This window comes from Salvelinus fontinalis, chromosome 29, assembly GCF_029448725.1.
Source record: "Salvelinus fontinalis isolate EN_2023a chromosome 29, ASM2944872v1, whole genome shotgun sequence".
In the NCBI taxonomy this organism is placed as follows: domain Eukaryota; kingdom Metazoa; phylum Chordata; class Actinopteri; order Salmoniformes; family Salmonidae; genus Salvelinus; species Salvelinus fontinalis.
The window spans coordinates 39,591,779-39,613,735 of record NC_074693.1 but is presented as its reverse complement, the minus strand read 5'-3'; the positions used below and the strand labels follow the sequence as shown (position 1 = coordinate 39,613,735).

The 21,957-nt window shown below is 43.4% G+C and overlaps 1 pseudogene; it reads right to left on the bottom strand.

The window, feature by feature from the left end:
• Positions 1-14,391, bottom strand: part of LOC129827970 (glycine receptor subunit beta-like) — a 41,657-nt pseudogene extending 27,266 nt beyond the window's left edge.
• Positions 14,392-21,957: the final 7,566 nt, after the last annotated feature.

Sequence of the window (21,957 nt, the reverse complement as noted above, 5' to 3'; positions counted from 1 at the left end):
CAACATATACGGTATTTAATGGATAACGGCACAATCATTTGGGCTTTTTTGGGCTTGGGCTCATTAAATATATTTATTGTATGGCTCATCAGACTCCGGTAGCATCAGGCTTGAATTTTTGATCACAGCTCTAATCAAATCCAGACATAGGCTTATTTATATGCTTTATAATGCTTTATAATGCTTTCTAATGACACTTACGATTTTGGCGGAACGTACAGGGTTAACCGGGGGAAAAGTGATTTATTCTCAGGATGGAACATTTGTAAAATACCCTTGTCTCTAACTGAAAAATTCCTTTTACATGAATTCAGGAATAACTATCTCTAGCTCCTTCTCTAACGGATACCATATATGGTAATGTAAAACTGAGTCATTATCAGTTACTCACAGCTCTCCAGCTGCATCTTACAGCGCTGCGTAACCATGGGAAACAGGGTCGGGTCCAGGGGACAGGATAGAGTGACAGACAACCTGGGAACAGAACATGCAGAACCACAATTATGCAAATAAATGTAATTATTGTCTGTTAGTTGCAATTGTTTCTTAAATGGTATTGACTGGTTAAACTGACTTGAAAAATGTATTTAAAAATGTCAGTGTCCTTGAATTTAAGTATGAGCTAGATGGAGTTAGAGCTGATGGGGATTCAGACTTCTAAAACTCTTTCCCCCCAAAATCTGTTCATGAATACCGCAAAGCTACATTATTCAGCAGAATTAGGGCCTCTATTTCATCATTTCAGAGACAATGGAGAGTGCTGAATGATTGAAAAAGACTGTTCCTCCCGCTCTTAAAAGCTTTTTTGTCGGCTCCGGAAATAAATTCTTAATGCAAGCGACGCCTTTATTGTGCATGAGCAGAGACGGAGTTGCATATTTATTTCCCAGCCTTCCATTTGCACATGAAAGCTTTGTTTTTGGGCGCTCCAGACTCTAGAGGAGTGCAACAACACTGAAAAGGGTGGTGCTACTTTAGTATTTTTTTTTTTACAGATTTCCCCATCCAATCCTTTGTATACACAGTACACACATTAATGTAGATCATCACAAACACAGTAAGCTTAGGGAGTGACTCCGAGCTTTTAGCCCTGAGTGACATGAAAATACATGTGTGGGGCATCCGATGTGGGATCGGAAATAAGCAGTCAAGCTTCAGTACATGAGAGTGTGAGAGGTTCAAAACTAAACATCATCCTATCCAGACACTGTCGTTCTTACAACAGCTAGTGCCACCTTGTCAGGTGACTTATAAGGAAAATACTAATGTCAAGTCTAGACTAACCGAACATAGCAGGCGTAAAAGAAGCGCCTGAAACTAGATCCCATACATACTGGTCTTGACAAGAAGACAAATGTTGGAGGAGGTTCTCTTCTGCACGGTTCAACCAATCTAGTAAATGTGGAGGAGTGGTTAAGATGGAGTGTCGCCTTGTTAACGTCCAAAAGTGGAAGTCGTGTCACAGGCTCTCATTACATTTCCTCCCAAAAGCGGAACATCCGGTTGTTGGGAGACTCAGCAGAGGCTAAGTCTTGACAGATGGGGAGCAAGTAGAGGGAGAACTGACCGGGGAGATGAACATTGGACTGTATTAGTGGGGGAAAGCATTTTTAATGTGCTAATCTTTTGGGCTGGGTGAAGCGGAGTGGAGTGGGGCACTGTGGGAAAATACAAACTAGCAGTGAGAGAAGAAAAAGAGAGTGGGTGAGGGAAGACCACCCAGCTAGTAGAGTAGATGTAACCAGCTGGTAGAGTGGAAATGGTGGGGATGTGAGGAGGGGGCATGCATGCTTGCAATAATGTGTGTGTGTGTGTGTGTGTGTGTGTGTGTGTGTATGTGTGTGTGTGTGTTAGTGGTGCGCGGGTCAGCCGTTTGCTCATCCACACCTGCCCGCAATTGCTAATAACCCATCCACAACCAGCCGACTATGTACTATGTGATGAAGTGAGAATGAGGCCCGTACCCAACCTTGTCCCGCTAAAACAACTGACGAGATATCCCCCTTTCCCTTCACTTAACAGAGAAAATGTGCTGTAGGTTACAGTCAGAGACAGCAGAACGATTTGACAGATGAAGAGGTTTCTGATTGTACTTTCCAACATTTTGGTTGGCGTTGTGTTTAGTCAACTCGTCTATAACAAGATACATACAGCTTCTCTTCTGCCAATATACAGTATGTTGCCGTAGAAAACGAAATAAACCCTTGCTCACCAGAATAATGTAATAAATGATAGAATGAATGCTTCCATCTAGTTGACGTTGGTTCTGTCATCTCTGCTTCTTTCGCGGAGCAAAAACACTTACAGACCAGGGTCAAAATGCAATTGCATAAAAAAATTATTAAAAACTGAAAATTCTAATTTGTAAAAAAAAATAAACTGGAAAGAATTGTCAAAATGTCTATATATCATCAGTTTGACTGGTTTTAAGGAAAATAGAAAGCTGTGAAAACATCCCAACACGTTTCTGATAAGATTGTCAGTTCATCTTTGATTCATAGGCCTATTTATGTGGTTGAAATACTATCAGCTTTTATACTGAACAAAAATAAACACAACAATTTCAAAGATTTTACTGAGTTACAGTTCCTATAAGGAAAATCAGAAATGCACCCTCCCGTTGTGTTCATGAGAGACGCAAGCTTCATAAGACTCGTCTGAATGTCCCCGGTACCAGTTTAAAAAATGAATGGAAGTATTTATGGAGAAAGTTTAGTGCCTAAAATAAAGGGGATAAATACATGTAAATAAAATTAAAAAAAGTTTCCTGATCTTTCTTATATCTCTCAGATATAGGAGAGACACTTCAGAAACACACTTCCTTCAGATTGTTTTGACTATCTGTTGTTCCATGTAGTGAATCTGTTATTCAATGCGTTTATTGACTAATAGCAGTAATGCACAATTAAATGTTTCATCCCCCTCTCCCCCATAGGATGATTAGCAATGCACATGTATGCTTCTGAACAAGTTTCTCTTCTAAAATACATAAATGTAACACTCACCTCATACTGATGAGTACGTCACCATTGCGGAAGAGGAGAATGTTCTCCTGGGTGACGTCGTGGAAGTTGGCACTCTTCTCGTTAGCGAAGAACAGATCAGGTTTCCACAGGCATTTGAACATCTTTGTATCCACGGTGAGCGAGTCGGACTTAAAGTCCTGAGGTAGCTTGAGTCTGGGATCGTTCCATCGCTGCCTCAGGAAGATGTTCACTCTGTAATCCTGTTATGTTCACAGTTGGGAATTCAAAAACATGACAAAACCTTAATCTTGTGGTTATTGTCAGTAATGGAGAGATTTGTCCTTGTGTGTAGGCAAGTTTCACAAAATGTAAGCTAAATCCAGGCAAAAAGACAACAGAGAAATCCAGGACACAAAACACCTGGCCCACAGCTATGCTAACCAATAGCTGAGCTAATGCTATGGTTCAATGTAAAGTTCATATATAACCCAAAATAAACTCAGCAAAAAAAGAAACGTCCTCTCACTGTCACACACCGCCCCAGACCATGACGGACCCTCCACCTCCAAAACGATCCCGCTCCAGAGTACAGGCCTCGGTATAATGCTCATTCCTTCGACGATAAACGAGAATCCGACCATTTTATTTTATTTATTTTTTTTTTTTTTTTTTTTTTTACCTTTATTTAACTAGGCAAGTCAGTTAAGAACAAATTCTTATTTTCAATGACGGCCTAGGAACAGTGGGTTAACTGCCTGTTCAGGGGCAGAACGACAGATTTGTATCTTGTCAGCTCGGGGATTTGAACTTGCAACCTTCCGGTTACTAGTCCAACGCTCTAACCACTAGGCTACCCTGCCGACCATCACCCCTGGTGAGACAAAACCGCGACTTGTCAGTGAAGAGCACTTTTTGCCAGTCTTGTCCGGTCCAGCGACGGTGGGTTTGTGCCCATAGGCGACATTGTTGCCGGTGATGTCTGGTGAGGACCCGCCTTACAACAGGCCTACAAGCCCTCAGTCCAGCAACTCTCAGCCTAGTGCGGACAGTTTGAGCACTGATGGGGGGATTGTGCGTTCCTGGTGTAACTCGGGGAGTTGTTGTTGCCATCCTGTACTTGTCCCGCAGATGTGATTTTCAGATGTACCGATCCTGTGCAGGTGTTGTTACATGTGCCACTGCGAGGACGATCAGCTGTCCATCCTGTCTCCCTGTAGTGCTGTCTTAGGCGTCTCATAGTACGGACATTGCAATTTATTGCCCTGGCCACATCTGCAGTCCTCATGCCTCCTTGAATCATGCCTAAGGCACATTCACGCAGATGAGTAGGGACCCTGGAAATCTTTCTTTTGGTGTTTTTCAGAGTCAGCAGCAAGGCCTCTTTAGTGTCCTAAGTTTTCATAACTGTGACCTTAATTGCCTACCGTCTATAAGCTGTTAGTGGCTTATCGACCGTTCCACAGGTGCGTGTTCATTAACTGTTTATGGTTCATTGAACAAGCATGGGCAACAGTGTTTAAACCCTTTACAATGAAGATCTGTGAAGTTATTTGGATTTTTACTAATTATCTTTGAAAGACAGGGTCCTGAAAAGGGACGTTTCTTTTGTCCTGTTTATATTTTCCTGCTAATAGCAGAGTTAATAATATATATGTGAGAATATCCAAGGGGCTTTTATATAATTCTAAATTAATAATAGTCGCATAGTTAAAAAATAACAATATTTTGGAGATTTCGTTTTCAAATAACGTATAAGGAGCGAGGAAAAAGGCCATTCTTGAACATGGGGTGAGACGTTACCAATTTGTAAATAAAGCCAGTTTGTTATTTTTAATTATTTCTGTTTTTAAAGGGAGAGAAACCAAAAACCTACAGTCATCTCATGAATCTCCCAGTCGAGGCCGGCACGGATTGTTGAACCAGCATCTGTAGCAACAAGTAGTCAGACTTCCTCTGATGAATATTTGACAAGCAAACCTGACTTTCTGGAGTTACATGTCAGAAAAGTGTGATTACTATCCATCATCAGTCAATTGGAAGTGTCCACAGGTAGTTCAGACTGCTAACAAAATGGCTGACTTCTTCCCACGAACTCTACCAACTGATTACAAACAAACCATTTAGATCAAAAGTTTCTAAGTCTGCCTTTACACAGGCAGCCCAATTATGATATTTTATTTACTAACTGGTCTTCTGAAAAATATCTGATGTGATTGGTCAAAAGACCAATTAGTGGGAGAAAAAAAAAATCGGAATTTATTTGTATTTATTTTATTTCACCTTTATTTAACCAGGTAGGCAAGTTGAGAATAAGTTCTCATTTACAACTGCGACCTGGCCAAGATAAAGCAAAGCAGTTCGACACATACAACAACACAGAGTTACACATGGAGTAAAACAAACATATAGTCAATAATACAGTAGAAAAATAAGTCTATATACAATGTGAGCAAATGAGGTGAGATAAAGGAGGTAAAGGCAAAAAAAAGGCCATGGTGGCGGAGTAAATACAATATAGCAAGTAAAACACTGATTTGCAGTGGATTTGCAGTGGAAGAATGTGCAAAGTAGAGATAGAAATAATGGGCTCAGACCATAATTGTTAACGAGAACATTTCACTCAGTGACGTTTTATGTAACATTCTGTTGTGGTGTATGCTGTTGAAGAGCAGGTGTAGGGAGGGGCTATTAGTGCAATACGTGGAGACGGATGATCTGTCACATAATCCTCAAACACACCAGCTGTGTCTGTGTGTGTGTGCCTTGTTCATTTTTTTTATCAGTTTAATTAACAGACATTATCAGTTTTATTTTAACCATCTTCATTAACATTATAAATTCAGAAACAAAATGTCCAATAGTTCTTCAGCTGTACGGTATTCAATGTGGCAAGTGGGTGGTTTGATTTATGATTTTTTATTTTGAGGGGGAACCAACTCAATATACTTTAAAATGACTAAAACCAATTTGAAACTGTGTAGAAATGGAATGAACCTACATTTATACTGTTTGACTGTGTCCAGCTCACTAATAATCACCTAAATTAGAGCTAGACAGTCAGGGAGTATCGAAAACTGACAGAGAGGAAATACACATGACCAAAAGTATGTGAACACCTGCTCGTCGAACGTCACATTCCAAAATCATGGCCATTAATATGGAGTTGGTCCCTCCTTTGTTGCTATAACAGACTCCACTCATCTGGGATAGCTTTTACACTAGATGTTGGAACATTGCTGTGGGGACTTACTTCCATTCAGCCACAAGAGCATTAGTGAGGTCGGGCCCTGATGTTGGGCGATTAGGTCTAGATCGCAATCAGCGTTCCAATTCATCCCAAAGGTGTTTGATGGGGTTGAGGTCAGGGCTCTGTGCAGGCCAGTCAAGTTCTTCCACACCGTATGGACCTCGCTTTCTGAATGGAAGCATTGTCATGCTGAAACAGGAAAGGACCTTCCCCAAACTGTTGCCACAAAGTTGGAAGCACAGAATCATCTAGAATGTCATTGTATGATGTAGCATTAAGATTTACCTTCACTGGAACTAAGGGGCCTAGCCCAAACCTTGAAAACTCCTCCAAACTTTAGAGTTGGCACTATGCATTGGGGGCAGGTAGCGTTCTACTGGCATCCACCAAACCCAGATTAGTCTGTCGGACTGCCAGATGGTGAAGCGTGATTTATCACTCTAGATAACGCGTTTCCACTGCGCCAAAGTCCGATGGCAGCGAGCTTTACACCCCTCCAGCCAACGCTTGGCAAAGCATATTTGTGATCTTAGGCTTGTGTGCGGCTGGAAACAAATTTCCTGAAGCTCCCGACAAACACACTACACTACCGGGTGTCCACATACACTATATATACAAAAGTAGAACCAATTTTCAGTGTGGCCCTCGTTGAAGGCCGAATGCGGCCCCTAGGGCAAAGTTTGTTTGTCACCCCTGCGATACATTATGGCCTTAAAGGTCCAATGCAGCCATTTTTATCTCAATATCATATGTGAGCCATTCGAACATAAAGCATATTTTAATTAAAAAATAAACACATTTGGTCAGAAATGCCTCCTGGAACATGTGAACTTTCAAGTGCCTTAATAACAACCTTGTATGCCATCTGTAAATACTAATACAATTGTTAAATCACGAGCCTAGTAAGTTTATACACGGAAAAAGTCAAGAACCTTCCCGCTAGCCATGATTAGCTGAGATAATGGATGGGCTGGACATGCCGAGAGATGAGTTCAGATTGGTCTGCCATGTAGCATTCTGTCATCTATAACATGAGCTGGTCAGTATGTGTAGGTAATCCTTTCGAACGAGGCTTTTTAGAAAGATATCACATAGTAGAACTGCAAAAGTGTTATCAACTTTCAAAGCGGAATTACTTTCCCATTGTTCCTCAACTTTAGTGTATGATATACCATTTTCTAGCTCTGAGTCTCTACTTTTATCCATTGTAAAAAACACCATTTCAAAATGGTGAATCGAGCCGGTCAGTCACTTACTGTGATTGTTTTCAATTAAAATGTTCAAAAAGAAACAAAAAATACTGTGACTTCAAAGCAATTTTCTAAAGCAAGAATTTTGCTAGGCCTGTCTGGGAGTGGTCTGAATGGGGAGGGGAAAACTGAAAACTAGCTGTCATTGGCAGAGCCTGCCTGGTGAAGTAAAGGCAGGCTAAAACTCCATCCCACCGAAACAGGCTGAACTTTCAGGTGTTTTTTTCAAAAAGCTCTTACAATAAATGGGCATTATCCGCATTTAACAGTATTAACCTGATAGTGTGGAAATATATATAAAATAAAGGAAAATACAAATTTTGACTGCACTGGGCCTTTAACAACTTCCCATAATAGTATGTTTAACAGGCCTATCTTTAACTATACCCTGACATTAACTCAACCAACCTCTGTTGCATTCCAAATTTCACACCTGATTTTTGTATATCTCTAAAGATGCAATGTATTCTCCGCGGCTGGGTATCAACCACGCGTCTGCCGCTATGAATTTGGCAAAGATTTAACACATCCACCAAGTGTAATCAAAGAGGACAACTAGAGTCGGAGATGCCTTATAAAACATTGTGGGGATTTAGTGTCCACTGCAACATCAAATTAGTCATCCTCTCCAGGCAACTGTGCCTCAAAGTGAAAATGGATTTATTAACTATGGTGGGCGTGCAGCAGAGAGGAGCATTCAGCCGAGGTGTAAATGGCCGACGAGTATTTCAAAAGATCAGAGGCACCGTTGAGTGATAAATGGAGAACCAGCTGTCTCTCTTCACCCCGCTCTCTTTCTGTCCTCTCTTTTTCCATGCTAGGATATAGCTAAGTGGAAATATGAAAGAAAAGAAAAAGATGAGCACCTGTCTGTGTCATCTTTCTTTACGACTTTGTCTCTGTCTGTCTTTCTCACTCTTTTCCCTCTCAAAAAGCCATCCGCTAACTCTTGTTCGGTAAAGTTCATATTTATATCCAAAAATCGGAGTTTACATTGGTGCGTTATGTTCAGTAGTTTCAAAACATCCGGTGATTTTGCAGAGAGCCACATCAATTTACATCAATAGTCATCATAAATGTTGATGAAAATACAAGTGTTATACATGGAATTTTAGATACACTTCTCCTTTATGCAACCGCTGTGTCAGATTTAAAAAAAACTTTACGGAAAAAGCAAACCATACAATAATCTGAGTACAGCGCTCAGACGACAAATCAACCCAAAGAGATATCCGCCATGTTGGAGTCAACAGAAGTCAGAAATAGCATTATAAATATTCACTTACCTTTGATGATCTTCATCAGAATGCACTCTCAGGAATCCCAGTTCCACAATAAATGTTTGTTTTGTTCGATAATGTCCATCATTTATGTCCAAATTCCTCCTTGTTGTTCGCGCGTTCAGTACACAATCTAAACTCACGACGACCGTGCAAGTCCAGAGGAAAGTACGGCCGAAAAGTCTAAAAAGTTATATTACAGTCCGTAGAAACATGTCAAACGAAGTATAGAATCAATCTTTAGGATGTTTCTAACATAAATCTTCAATAATGTTCCAACCGGAGAATTCCTTTGTCTTCAGAAATGCAATGGAACTCAAGCTAACTCTCACATGAACGCGCATGGTCAGCTCGTGGCACTCTGGGAGACACCTTACTCAATCCCCTCTCATTCGCCCCCACTTCACAGTAGAAGCATCAAACAAGGTTCTAAAGACTGTTGACATCTAGTGGAAGCTTTAGGAAGTGCAACATGACCCCATTCCCACTGTATCTTGGATAAGCAAAGAGTTGAAAACCTACAAACCTCAGATTTCCCACCATTTCCTGCCATATAAGTTCTGTTATACTCACAGACATCATTCAAAAAGTTTTAGAAACTTCCGAGTGTTTTCTATCCAAATCTACTAATAATATGCATATCCTAGGATCTGGGCCTGAGTAGCAGGCAGTTTACTCTGGGCACGCTTTCATCCGGACGTAGAAATACTGCCCCCTACCCAAGAGAGGTTAAAGAAAAAGTATTTGTCCAATTCGAGATGATTAATCGCTGTTCTGATGTCCAGAAGCTCTTTCAGGTCATAAGAGATGTTAGCAGCAACATTATGTACAAAATACGTTACAAACAATGCGAAAAAACAAACAAAAAAATAGCACGGTTGGTTAAGAGCCAATAAAACGGCAGCCATCCTCTCCGGCGCCATCACAAAATAATCAATTCAAACATTAAGTATTGCCGGTTCACTATATTTCTTTCGCTCCAATTGTTACCCATTTCAGGAAACTAGGCGTATGTCGCAGTTCACTGCTTCACAGGAGAGCCGTTTGAAAGTAAACAAAGTTTTTGCTAAATGCATTTTTGGCAGAAATGCCTTCTCGAACATGTGAACTTTCATGTGCCTTCATAACAAACGTGTATGCCATCTGTAAATATGAATAAAATTGTTAAATTATGAACCCAGTTGGTTAAGACAAAGAAAAAGTCAGCAGCCTTCCCGCTAGCCATGATTGGCTGAGATAATGAGTGGGCTGGACATGCAGAGAGATGAGTTTGGATTGTTCTGCCATATAGCACGCTTCTGTCTATTTGAGCTGGTCAGTATGTCTAGGTAATCTTGTCTAACGCTGCTTTTTTTGTACCGTGTAAGTAAAACTGCATAAGTGTTGCTCTCCACTTTCTGGAGGACCAGGTTTTGAAATCAGTGGAATTTGAGTACGATAGCTAAGGAGATGGGCAACCATGGCATTCCAACTAAGGGCAACCATGGCATTCGACAGGAGACGTATCCATCCATGAATTATGTATACTGTTCGGGCGGTGCTCGGCGGTCGTCGTCACCGGCCTACTAGCCGCCACCGATCCCTTTTTCCTTTTCTGTTAGTTTAGTCTTATTAGTTGCACCTGTTTCTATTTGTGTTTTATTGATTTGCTCGCCTATTTAAGCTTGTGAAGCCCACTCTTGTTTGTGCGGGATTATTTTGTGTTCACGTTTTGAGTTGGAGGTGTTGTTGTGCTCCAGACCGTGTTACTCTGTGTTTTGGGTTGGTCAGTGTTTTCCGCCCTGTGTTTGGGCAGGACCATTTTGTGCCGGATTAAATTGCCATGTTTCCTTGAACCCTCTGCTCTCTGCGCCTGATTCCTACCTTCCACTCCTAGTCATCCGTGACATATACAGAGATTTCAGAATTTCAGCCTACAGCTGTGACTGTAGCCAACTAAGTTGATATTCAGAAAACCCTAACGTGTCACGATAAAATATAATATAAAACTGGTCGAGATTTCATGGACCTGGGCGAAGGGTGCCAAAGAAACAGCTTCAAAACAAATTTCTAAGATTAAAACGCTGACTTTAATGTAAGATCTAGCTTTCATCTCACCTTGATATGAAATCCAGATATAGGATAAGTGGGAGGAATAAGCAAGCAGTCATAGAGAGAGTTCACATGGCACGAACCACATCAAACTAGAGAACGATATTGGCCTTTGAGTCTATCGGCTCTTCTCCATCGGCTTTGCCAATAGTCCCTCTACATAGCCAAACTGCTGCTAAGCCAGCCGCTAGTCACCACCTGAGCCACGAGCATCGTACAATGCCGAGGAATGTCTAGCTGGCAAAATCATCATCAGCAGCAAGCTAGCTCATTCTGCAACAGAAAGGTGCAGTATTAAGAAATGGATGAATTGACACAGTGACCCAAATCGAACTCTGTGGTGTTAGCTAGCTAGCTATATTAGCTACTATGCTAGCTAGCTGGCTAGATAAACGTGCTAAGATATCAGATAGCTAGCTACATTGGCTATTCGCTTCTAACGTTTGCTGTTTATCATCTTGAACATGCACCAACTTATGTTGTAACGTTATCAATTTACTGGTGTGCTGACCTGACCAGCCGCAATCGTATCAGTAAATTGACAGTTGATTGTCGGATTAGATGATTGTCGTAATAGGGAAAGGAGGAGGAAGTGTTTTAAAATTCCTACATAAAAGTTTGGCAATAGGTTTAGCTACTTAAGAATCTTCCTGCATGTTTACAGACCAAGAAAGCTGTAGATCAGCGTGCATATGTGTGCACCCTCACTTCTCAAACAATGGGCATATGTGAGATATTGAGACAGAAAAAAAGATGAAACGACAATGCAGGTTCTACACTCACACTCCTTGTTAGATATCATGCACATTTATGACTTGGCATCAAATAGCATCGCCAATGAGCTAGTTCTCATCGTAGCAGTAAACAGAAGCAAGTGATTTGAATGATGAAGAGAGATGTGAGGAGATGTGAAAGGGAGCTCATTTAAAGCTTTGCTCTATCCAACCGTAGCAGTAGGATCAAGTTACAATCCGCCCATTTTGTGACAGATTGTTGAACTAGCCAATTTAGATGTTTAGAATTTCGTCCTGGCAGCTGAGTTGTGTAGAGATGCATCCTGACTGAAAATGAAAAAGTTTCCCGGGGCCCTCCCGAGTGGCGCAGCAATCTAAGGCACTGCATCACAGTGCTAGAGGTGTCACTACAGACCCAGGTTCGATCCCGGGCTGTGTCATAACCGGCCGTGAACGGGAGTCCCATAGGCTGGCGCACAATTGGCCCAGTGTCGTCAAGGGTTAGGGCAGGGTTTGGAATGGGGGGGATATTTAAGTGGCTCATCGCGCTCTAGCCACTCCCTGTGCCGGGCTGGGCGCCTGCAGGCGGACCTTGTCGTCAGTTGAACGGTTTTTCCTCCGACATATTGGTGCGGCTGGCTTCCGGGTTAAGCGGGCGGATGTTAAGAAACGCGGTTTGGCGGGTCATGTTTCGGAGACCGCATGACTTGACCTTTGCCTCCCGAGCCCGTTGGGGAGTTGCAGCGATAAGACAAGTTCGAAATTGGGGAGAAAAAGGGGGTACAAGAAAATTGAAAGAAATAAATCCCCTATCACGAAAAATTGCTCAAAATACTAGTTTCATAAACATCAGTGATCACAAATCATGACATTACGTTGGGTCCATTTGCATTAAATAATGTTATTTTATATTCTCAAACAAACAACAGTTCTGATATGATGTCCTTCCATACAGGCGTGACATGCTGGAGTGATTCTTCTATGCAAAGGTTGTTGATCAGTAGGATAAAATAATTCCCAAATGGAAGGCAAACAGACTGTTTGCCATCTGTAGCACCATGACTCCACTGATCAGCCAAAACAAGCTCAATAACTCAATGCATGCACACACTCCTATTGATTATGCATTCACCTATAATGTGAGAAGGCCATCTTAATTTACCCGGTTTATCAAGAGATTTACCATTCATATAAAAGTATTACCATTATGTTATGTAGTTAGATTGGTCAAAACAAAGTCAAATTCATTGTTTGGCTGTTGTCAGTAACAAATGTAATGATAAAATATCGTCCATCGGCCTTCTTGACCCGCAGAAATCTGTATCAGCCTGGACCCATAACATTATAAGGTGGGTTTTCTATTGGGGCACAAAACATCTTAAAAGCCTGGGGGTGATGTGATTCAAAACGTGAATTACTGTAAAGGTCTAATCCAATAACTGCCTTTAAAGTAGCTTCCTCAACATGGAGTGGAGACCAAGAGGGCTAACCTTTGAAGTTGGGCCTGATTCCAGGATCATAGGGGATCTGTAATCTGTTCAAGATGTTACTGGTTGAATTCTCAGGGACTCGTGCAAGATCCTCAGGTGTCAGCTGTCTGCAAAGAAGAAAAAAGGAAACTCTAAACCGCATTACGTAGCACATCAGATTCCCCTGGATAAACTGCAGATGGAAGTATGTGTTCCCATTAAACAGTACCTTTTGATTGAACCATAACCTGAGAACTACCTATTGTCGATTTAATTAGCTTTGGTAATAGGACCCCTCCAGCAGACAATGCTTGGGTGCTCTAATGTCAGCAACTAAATGGCAACATCCCCAATGTTGCTGAATATTACATTTGCATAACATTCCTTGCAACCATTGCATGACATTATTGGAACAGTGTGAGAAGCATTTGCATTTCTGTCAAATCGCAAAGGTTCTTAGTGTATTTGTGGAAGGTCCACATCAGTTGTGACCTTTCAAGCATTTTCTAGGGAACACCTACAATGTTCAAGGAATGTCTTCTGCTTTCTGAGACTGCTTTGCTGAAAGAACAATGACCCGAGGAGAGATGGATGGAGCGAGCAGAACTTGGCAGAAAAGAGGGATAATCTGCTCCACGTGGGTGGCAACTGAACTCTGCCAAGGAATTCGACTCGAAAAGCACTTTACATACAATTCTGTAAACCTTATCAGGCACTAAGGATGAGTAAAAGTGCTCAGCAGGAATTTGCGTGCGTGTGTTTGCAGTTCCCTTGATCAAAATGTATCCTCTCTGCTCCACCATTGTGCTGAAGTACACTGACAACCTAGAGGGCCAAAGCTAAACTGGAACCAACTGGATCTCTGGGTCCACAAAAGCACACTGGGGCCTATTCTAAGGACATCATATATAATGTACAGAATGTAGTGAATACTGTAATGAAATTAAACGTTTCCCTTCAAATTCAATCATCTTTGTATGTTTGATCCCTTTTAGGAATTAATAGAGTAATACATCAAACATTGCATGACAAATTAGGCTTTGAAGCTAAAGCAGGGGTATGGATGACAAATCTCACTTTCTTAATTTTTTTAGGCCAGCTGTCCACTCCCTGATTTCTAATGCACCATACTTGTCTCTACTTGGACTACATTCTCAAAGACTAAGCATTTGCAAATGATCCGAGTAACTCGTATATTTGAGTTTGGGCAATATAGGCAATGTTGCCGGGAATCTCATGAGGTGGGGTGAAATTCTGCACTTACGAAGGACAGTAGACTTGCTTCCCCTTCTTTCCCTTCTTTGTCCCTTTTTCTTTGGCGGATCCTCCATCTATCCAAACAAAGAGGACAAGGAGAAAGATGGCCAGCTTCTTGACACGCATCTTGGTCAACCCCTGAGCCTGAAAAGAGTCGAGAGAAAAGAAAAATGACATCTCTTCAACTGACTCATGCTTCACGCATTGACATCCGTGATCTCTCTCTCCAAATGTTGTCTTTTCCCCATCCAATGAACCTTGAAGATGATTTGCGCATATGGAGCGAGGCTACCACATTGGTTAGTTATATAAGACGAAAACCCATTCTCCTAACCCATTGCAATCACAGTAGGCACATATTTGCATGCTCTGGTTTAAATCACTTTCCTGTAGAAAATTTATGTTTCTGTCAGCAGACTGGTCCTCCATAGATATGACAGATTCTGTAACCAATATATTCTGATTTGATTCATACATTTGAGTGTATTCTTTACTTATGGCTCAGTTGGTTGGAGAAGAGTTGCGTGTTTGATTCCGACATAGGCCACCTACTGCATCTTGAATATGTATTCACATTTGTTATACTGTCATTTCATATACGAGTTTCTTCTTAATACCCATATCACAGCATTCTTAAAGTATAATATCAATGTCTTACTCTTGCTGAAATTGTTGGTTTGAAAGTACTTTTACTATATTTAAATCACTAGTCAAAAGAAAATCCACAATTGTATTTATTGATGCCACCAACACAATTTAGACCCTTTATGACATTAAGATTTTGCAACCCAATCTTCAGACAGTTCCTCTGCCAGAATGAAGTTATTCCAGTTCATTGTCTAGTCTAGACACTGCTCCCTGCTGCTGCACAAGGAAATCCCTGTCGGCTCTTTGCCTCAACATTGATCATCATCAGTTCCAGGAGAACTGTGCCTGACTTCAGATCACTCTGTACTTCAGAACTAAAAAACTCTGCTAGCTTATCTCACACATGATCATTGATTCCACACACACATGCATATTTACACCTACACACACCATGCATGCATGCACGCACACATATTACACGCACACACACACACACACACACACCAGAGGGATCACTGCAAACCCAAGGTGACGTTTGTGCATGTCCCCGGGACGTTGGGAGACGCTGTCAAAACCGGCCAATAGGGGCAAATCCACCCCCCCCCCCAATCCCGTACCTTAACCTAACCCAGTCGGAATTACGCCTAAACTTAACCGTAGACTTCTTTCTGCTGTGCCTAAATTTAACACATGTCGTTAGAGCGTCAGTTTACCTGTAAAAAATAGTTTGTCTAAGGACGTCAGTACCTATCCCCTCATGTACTTCTTTGTGTCTGATCCAGAATTCCCCCTAATCATTATCTTCAAGTGACATATAACCTTGATTCTCTCTCTCTATCGCTCTCAAAGTTGTGCCATGACCAAATTGTGCTTTAGCTGGTATGCCCTGCATATTTCCTGAGCTTTTAGTCACTTTGCTTTGGCATCGTCTCTCCTGCCTTCGGAAAGTATTCAGACCCCTTGACTTTTTCCACTTTGTTACATTACAGCTTTGTTCTAAAATGTATGTTTTTTTCCCGTTTTTTTTCTCATCAATCTACACACAATAACCCATAATGACAAAGCAAAAACATGTTTGCAGAAATACCTTATTCACATAAGTATTCAGACTCGAAATTGTGCTCAGGTGCATCCGGTTTTCATTGATCATACTTGAGATGTTTCTAGTACTTGATTGGAGTCCACCTGTGCTAAATTCAATTGATTGGACATGATTTGGAAAGGCAAAAATCTCTATATAAAGGTCCCACAGTTGACAGTGCATGTCAGAGCAAAAACATATGCCCTCCCAGGCTTGTGTAATTTCCCTTATCACTGAGAGAGGACTGAGGAGACGATCATTGCTGCTCTCCTAATATACTGTAACTAATATAAATTGAATGTTTGGGAAAACATTGCAAGTGACCTCATAAAGCCCTGTTGTAAGAGTTCACCACTGTCACTCCATTCTTACTGATCCATTCATTCTTTCTGATCCATCCATTCTCCATTCTTTCTTTTCATAAAGAGTTAAATTCAAGTGTAAAGGCAGTGGCACAAGCACCCACATAGAATGCTTATAAGGTGTGTATAAGGTCAATAGGAATTCTGTTCAACCAGCAGAATCTCCTCCAATAGTCCTTTAATTGCACTATTGGATTTCTGAACTTGGAGGCATATTAATTGGATTTGCTTGTTACATACGTTGAGGATAGAAAAACATTAAGAACACCTGCTCTTTCCATGACATAGACTGACCAGGTGAGAGCTATGATACCTTATTGATGTCACTTGTTAAATCCACTTCAAATCAGTGTAGATGAAGGAGAGGAGACAGGTTAAAGACAGATTTCTAAGCCTTGAGACATGGATTGTGTATGTGTGTCATTCAGAGGGTGAATGGGCAAGACAGAATATTTCGCTGCCTTTAAATGGGGTATGGTAGTAGGTGCCAGGCGCACTGGTTTGTGTCAAGAACTGCAACACTGCTGGGCTTTTCACGCTCAACAGTTTCCCATGTGTGTCAAGAATGGTCCACAACCCAAAGGACATCCAGCCAACTTGACACAACTGTGTGAAGCATTGGAGTCAACATGGGCCAGCATCCCTGTGGAAGGCTTTCGTTGTGGAGTCAACCCATGCATCACTATTGTCTGCCAACAACACAGTGTCAGTGTTTCAAATCAAATCAAATTTTATTTGTCACATACACATGGTTAGCAGATGTTAATGCGAGTGTAGCGAAATGCTTGTGCTTCTAGTTCCAACAATGCAGTAATAACCAACAAGTAATCTAACCTAACAATTCCACAACTACTACCTAATACACATAATTTCCATCAATTCCCATTATTAAAGTGGCTGGAGTTGAGTCAGTATGTTGGCAGCGGCCACTAAATGTTAGTGGTGGCTGTTTAACAGTCGGATGGCCTTGAGATAGAAGCTGTTTTTCAGTCTCTCGGTCCCTGCTTTGATGCACCTGTACTGACCTCACCTTCTGGATGATAGCGGGGAGAACAGGCAGTGGCTCGGGTGGTTGTTGTCCTTGATGATCTTTATGGCCTTCCTGTGACATCGGGTGGTGTAGGTGTCCTGGGGGGCAGGTAGTTTTCCCCCGGTGATGCGTTGTGCAGACCTCACTACCCTCTGGAGAGCCTTACGGTTGTGGGCGGAGCAGTTGCCGTACCAGGCGGTGATACAGCCCGACAGGATGCTCTCGATTGTGCATCTGTAGAAGTTTGTGAGTGCTTTTGGTGACAAGCCGAATTTCTTCAGCCTCCTGAGGTTGAAGAGGCGCTGCTGCGCCTTCTTCACAACGCTGTCTTTGTGGGTGGACCATTTCAGTTTGTCCGTGATGTGTACACCGACGAACTTAAAACTTTCCACCTTCTCCACTACTGTCCCGTCGATGTGGATAGGGGGGTGCTCCCTCTGCTGTTTCCTGAAGTCCACAATCATCTCCTTTGTTTTGTTGACGTTGAGTGTGAGGTTATTTTCCTGACACCACACTCCGAGGGCCCTCACCTCCTCCCTGTAGGCCGTCTCGTCGATGTTGGTAATCAAGCCTACCACTGTAGTGTCGTCCGCAAACTTGATGATTGAGTTGGAGGCGTGCATGGCCACGCAGTCGTGGGTGAACAGGGAGTACAGGAGAGGGCTCAGAACGCACCCTTGTGGGGCCCCAGTGTTGAGGATCAGCGGGGTGGAGATGTTGTTACCTACCCTCACCACCTGGGGGCGGCCCGTCAGGAAGTCCAGGACCCAGTTGCACAGGGCGGGGTCGAGACCCAGGGTCTCGAGCTTGATGATGAGTTGAGGGTACTATGGTGTTAAATGCTGAGCTGTAGTCGATGAACAGCATTCTCACATAGGTATTCCTCTTGTCCAGATGGGTTAGGGCAGTGTGCAGTGTGGTTGCGATTGCGTCGTCTGTGGACCTATTGGGTCGGTAAGCAAATTGGAGTGGGTCTAGGGTGTCAGGTAGGGTGGAGGTGATATGGTCCTTGACTAGTCTCTCAAAGCACTTCATGATGACGGAAGTGAGGGCAGGTAGTCGTTTAGCTCAGTTACCTTAGCTTTCTTGGGAACAGGAACAATGGTGGCCCTCTTGAAGCATGTGGGAACAGCAGACTGGGATAAGGATTGATTGAATATGTCCTTAAACACACCAGCCAGCTGGTATGCGCATGCTCTGAGGACGCGGCTGGGAATGCCGTCTGGGCCTGCAGCATTCCGAGGGTTAACACGTTTAAACGTTTTACTCACCTCGGCTGCAGTGAAGGAGAGCCCGCAGGTTTTGGTAGCGGGCCGTATCAGTGGCACTGTATTGTCCTCAAAACGAGCAAAACATTTATTTAGTCTGTCTGGGAGCAAGACATCCTGGTCCGCGACGGGGCTGGTTTTCTTTTTGTAATCCGTGATTGACTGTAGACCCTGCCACATACCTCTTGTGTCTGAGCTGTTGAATTACGACTCTACTTTGTCTCTATACTGGCACTTAGCTTGTTTGATTGCCTTGCGGAGGGAATAGCTACACTGTTGGTATTCGGTCATGTTTCCGGTCACCTTGCCCTGGTTAAAAGCAGTGGTTCGCGCTTTCAGTTTCACGCGAATGCTGCCATCAATCCACGGTTTCTGGTTTGGGAATGTTTTAATCGTTGCTCTGGGTATGACATCGTCAATGAACTTTCTAATGAACTCGCTCACCGAATCAGCGTATTCGTCAATGTTGTTGTTGGACGCAATGCGGAACATATCCCAATCCACGTGATCGAAGCAGTCTTGAAGCGTGGAGTCAGATTGGTCGGACCAGCGTTGAACAGACCTGAGCGAGGGAGCTTGCTATTTTAGTTTCTGTTTGTAGGCTGGAAGCAACAAAATGGAGTCATGGTCAGCTTCTCCGAAAGGAGGGCGGGGGAGGGCCTTATATGCGTCGCGGAAGTTAGTATAACAATGATCCAAGGTTTACCAGCCCTGGTAGCACAATCGATATGCTGATAGAATTTAGGGAGTTTTGTTTTCAGATTAGCCTTGTTAAAATCCCCAGCTACGATGAATGCAGCCTCAGGGTGTGTGGTTTCCAGTTTACAAAGAGTCAGATAAAGTTTGTTCAGGGCCATCGATGTGTTTGCTTAGGGGGCAATATATACGGCTGTGATTATAATCGAAGAGAATTCCCTCGGTAGATAATGCGGTCGACATTTGATTGTGAGGAATTCTAAATCAGGTGAAAGAAAGATGTTTGTTTCTGTCGGCGCGATGCGTGAAGAAACCAGCTGGCTGCACCGACTCCGTTAGCGTCTCTCGAGTGAGCCATGTTTCCGTGAAGCAAAGAACGTTACAGTCTCTGATGTCTCTCTGGAATGTTCCCCTTGCTCGGATTTCATCAACCTTGTTGTCAAGAGACTGGACATTGGCGAGAAGTATGCTAGGGAGAGGAGCGCGATGTGCCCGTCTCCGAAGCCTGACCAGAAGACCGCTTCGTTTGCCCCTTTTACGGCGTCGTTGTTTAGGGTTGCCGGCTGGGATCAGATCCATTGTACTGGGTGGAAGGCAAAACACAGGATCCGCTTCGGGAGAGTCATATTCCTGGTTGTAATGATGGTGAGTTGACGTTGCTCTTATATTCAGTAGTTCCTCCCGACTGTATGTAATGAAACCTAAGATTACCTGGGGTACCAATGTAAGAAATAACACATAAAAAAACAAAATACTGCATAGCTTCCTAGGAACGCGAAGCGAGGAGGCCATCTCTGTCGGCGCCTGAAGTACTATATTTCATATTTTTATGTTTGTGTTTTTGTGTGTGCAGGACTGCATTCTAGCCTCTTAAGCCCATCAGGAAATTGGGAGTGGAGGTTCTCTACCATCTTTGGTGTGTGTGTATACTGTACTTCCCCATTATTATAGCCACGCCAACAGAGATTCAAAGCTGACCTTTGAGGTGGAGCCACTCCTTTCTTTCACACACGGTCTGATATCAAAGAAAAGCAAACTACAGTATGTGGTTTATGATCCGTGCCTTTGTATGTGTAGCCAATAGGTATTACTGGTATTACGTTTTAAGGTAAGACCCAAATGCAGACTGTGTCGAAGTAACAAAGTTTATTACAACAGGGGCAGGCAAACGACAGGTCAAGGCAGGCAGGGGTCAGCAATCCAGAGAGGGTAAAGGTACAGGACAGCAGGCAGGCTCAGGCTCAGGGTCAGGTCAGGCATAGTTTGGTGATCCGGGGGAGAGGGGTGGGCCAGGAAACAGGAGACAAAGCGCTGTGAGACATGGGTTTAACTCTGGACACATGAAAGGTAGGATGTATACGAAGGGTACGGGTCAACAGAGGACGAACAGCAAAGGGACTAATGATCTTGGAGTGTGGGAGAAAGGTCTCGGCTTCTGGGGGTGTAGCCGCGGGGCTATAGCGGCGTGCCAGCGCATCTGCCTTGACCTTCTTGGATACCGGTCGGTGCTGCGGAAGTGAAGTGCCACGGGCCTTGCTGAACCCCTCCCGGCGGTCCTGGTACTCCGCGGGGCAGGTGGAGAGGTCCGGGGCAATTTCCAAGTCCCCAGGAAGATGTCCCAGGGCAGGCAGAGCTGACTTCAGGCCATGAGTGTGGCAGGACAGGCTCCAGTCCACGATGGCACCAGTAGCCCAGTCAATAGAGAGATTGTGTCGCTGGAGCGAAGAGAATCCCAATACCACGGGAACTTGCGGAGACTCAACTAGCAGGAATTGGATTGTCTTGCTGTGGTTCCCTAACACTCGTAGGTTGATGGGGGTGGTATGGTGGTTGACCCGGCCTATAGAGCACCCGTCCATCGCTCTAACATCCATGGGAATGGAGAGGGGTTGAGTGGGGATGCCCAGCTCGGACGCCAGGGTAATGTCTATAAGACTCACATAGGCCCCCGAGTCGATGAGTACCTCTGGAGAGACTTGGACTGGTCGCCCCACAGCAGGATGGCATGGAAAGGGGGGCGAGTAAGGAGACAAGAAAAATAATATTTTTTGACCCACCAGAGTACTCACTCCAACGAATGAGCTAGGTCTCTTGAAGGGACAGGTAGACACATAATGACCGGCAGTACCTCCAATACAGACAACTCTGGGTGTCAAGTCTGCGTACGTGTTCGGCTGGAGACAGCCCAGCCATGCCGAGCTGCATCGGCTCGAGAAGAGGTGAATTGGCAGTCTTTGGAGGCTCTTGAACTTGGGTAATCTTGGATCCTCTCGGCGACGTAGACGCCGGGGACTTCCCGATTTCATCAGATGCAAGGTGGGATACTTGAGTGAGCGATTAGGACCGCAATCAGACCTCTTCTCCCTCCTACATTCCCGTAGCCGACCATCGATCCAGATGGTTAAATTGCAAGCTGCAAGCTCGTCCTTTACTTCCTCCGATAATCCGTGCAGAAACGTGTCGAACAGCGCTTCTGGGTACCAGGCACCCTCGCTGCTACCGTGCGGAAGTCCACCGCATAGTCTGCCACACTGAGTGTGTCCTGCCGAAGCTGGAGTAACTTCCGGGCAGCCTCTCTCCTGGACAACGTAGCCTTGAAAACCTTTTTCACTTCTGCCACGAATCCCTCCAGACTGAA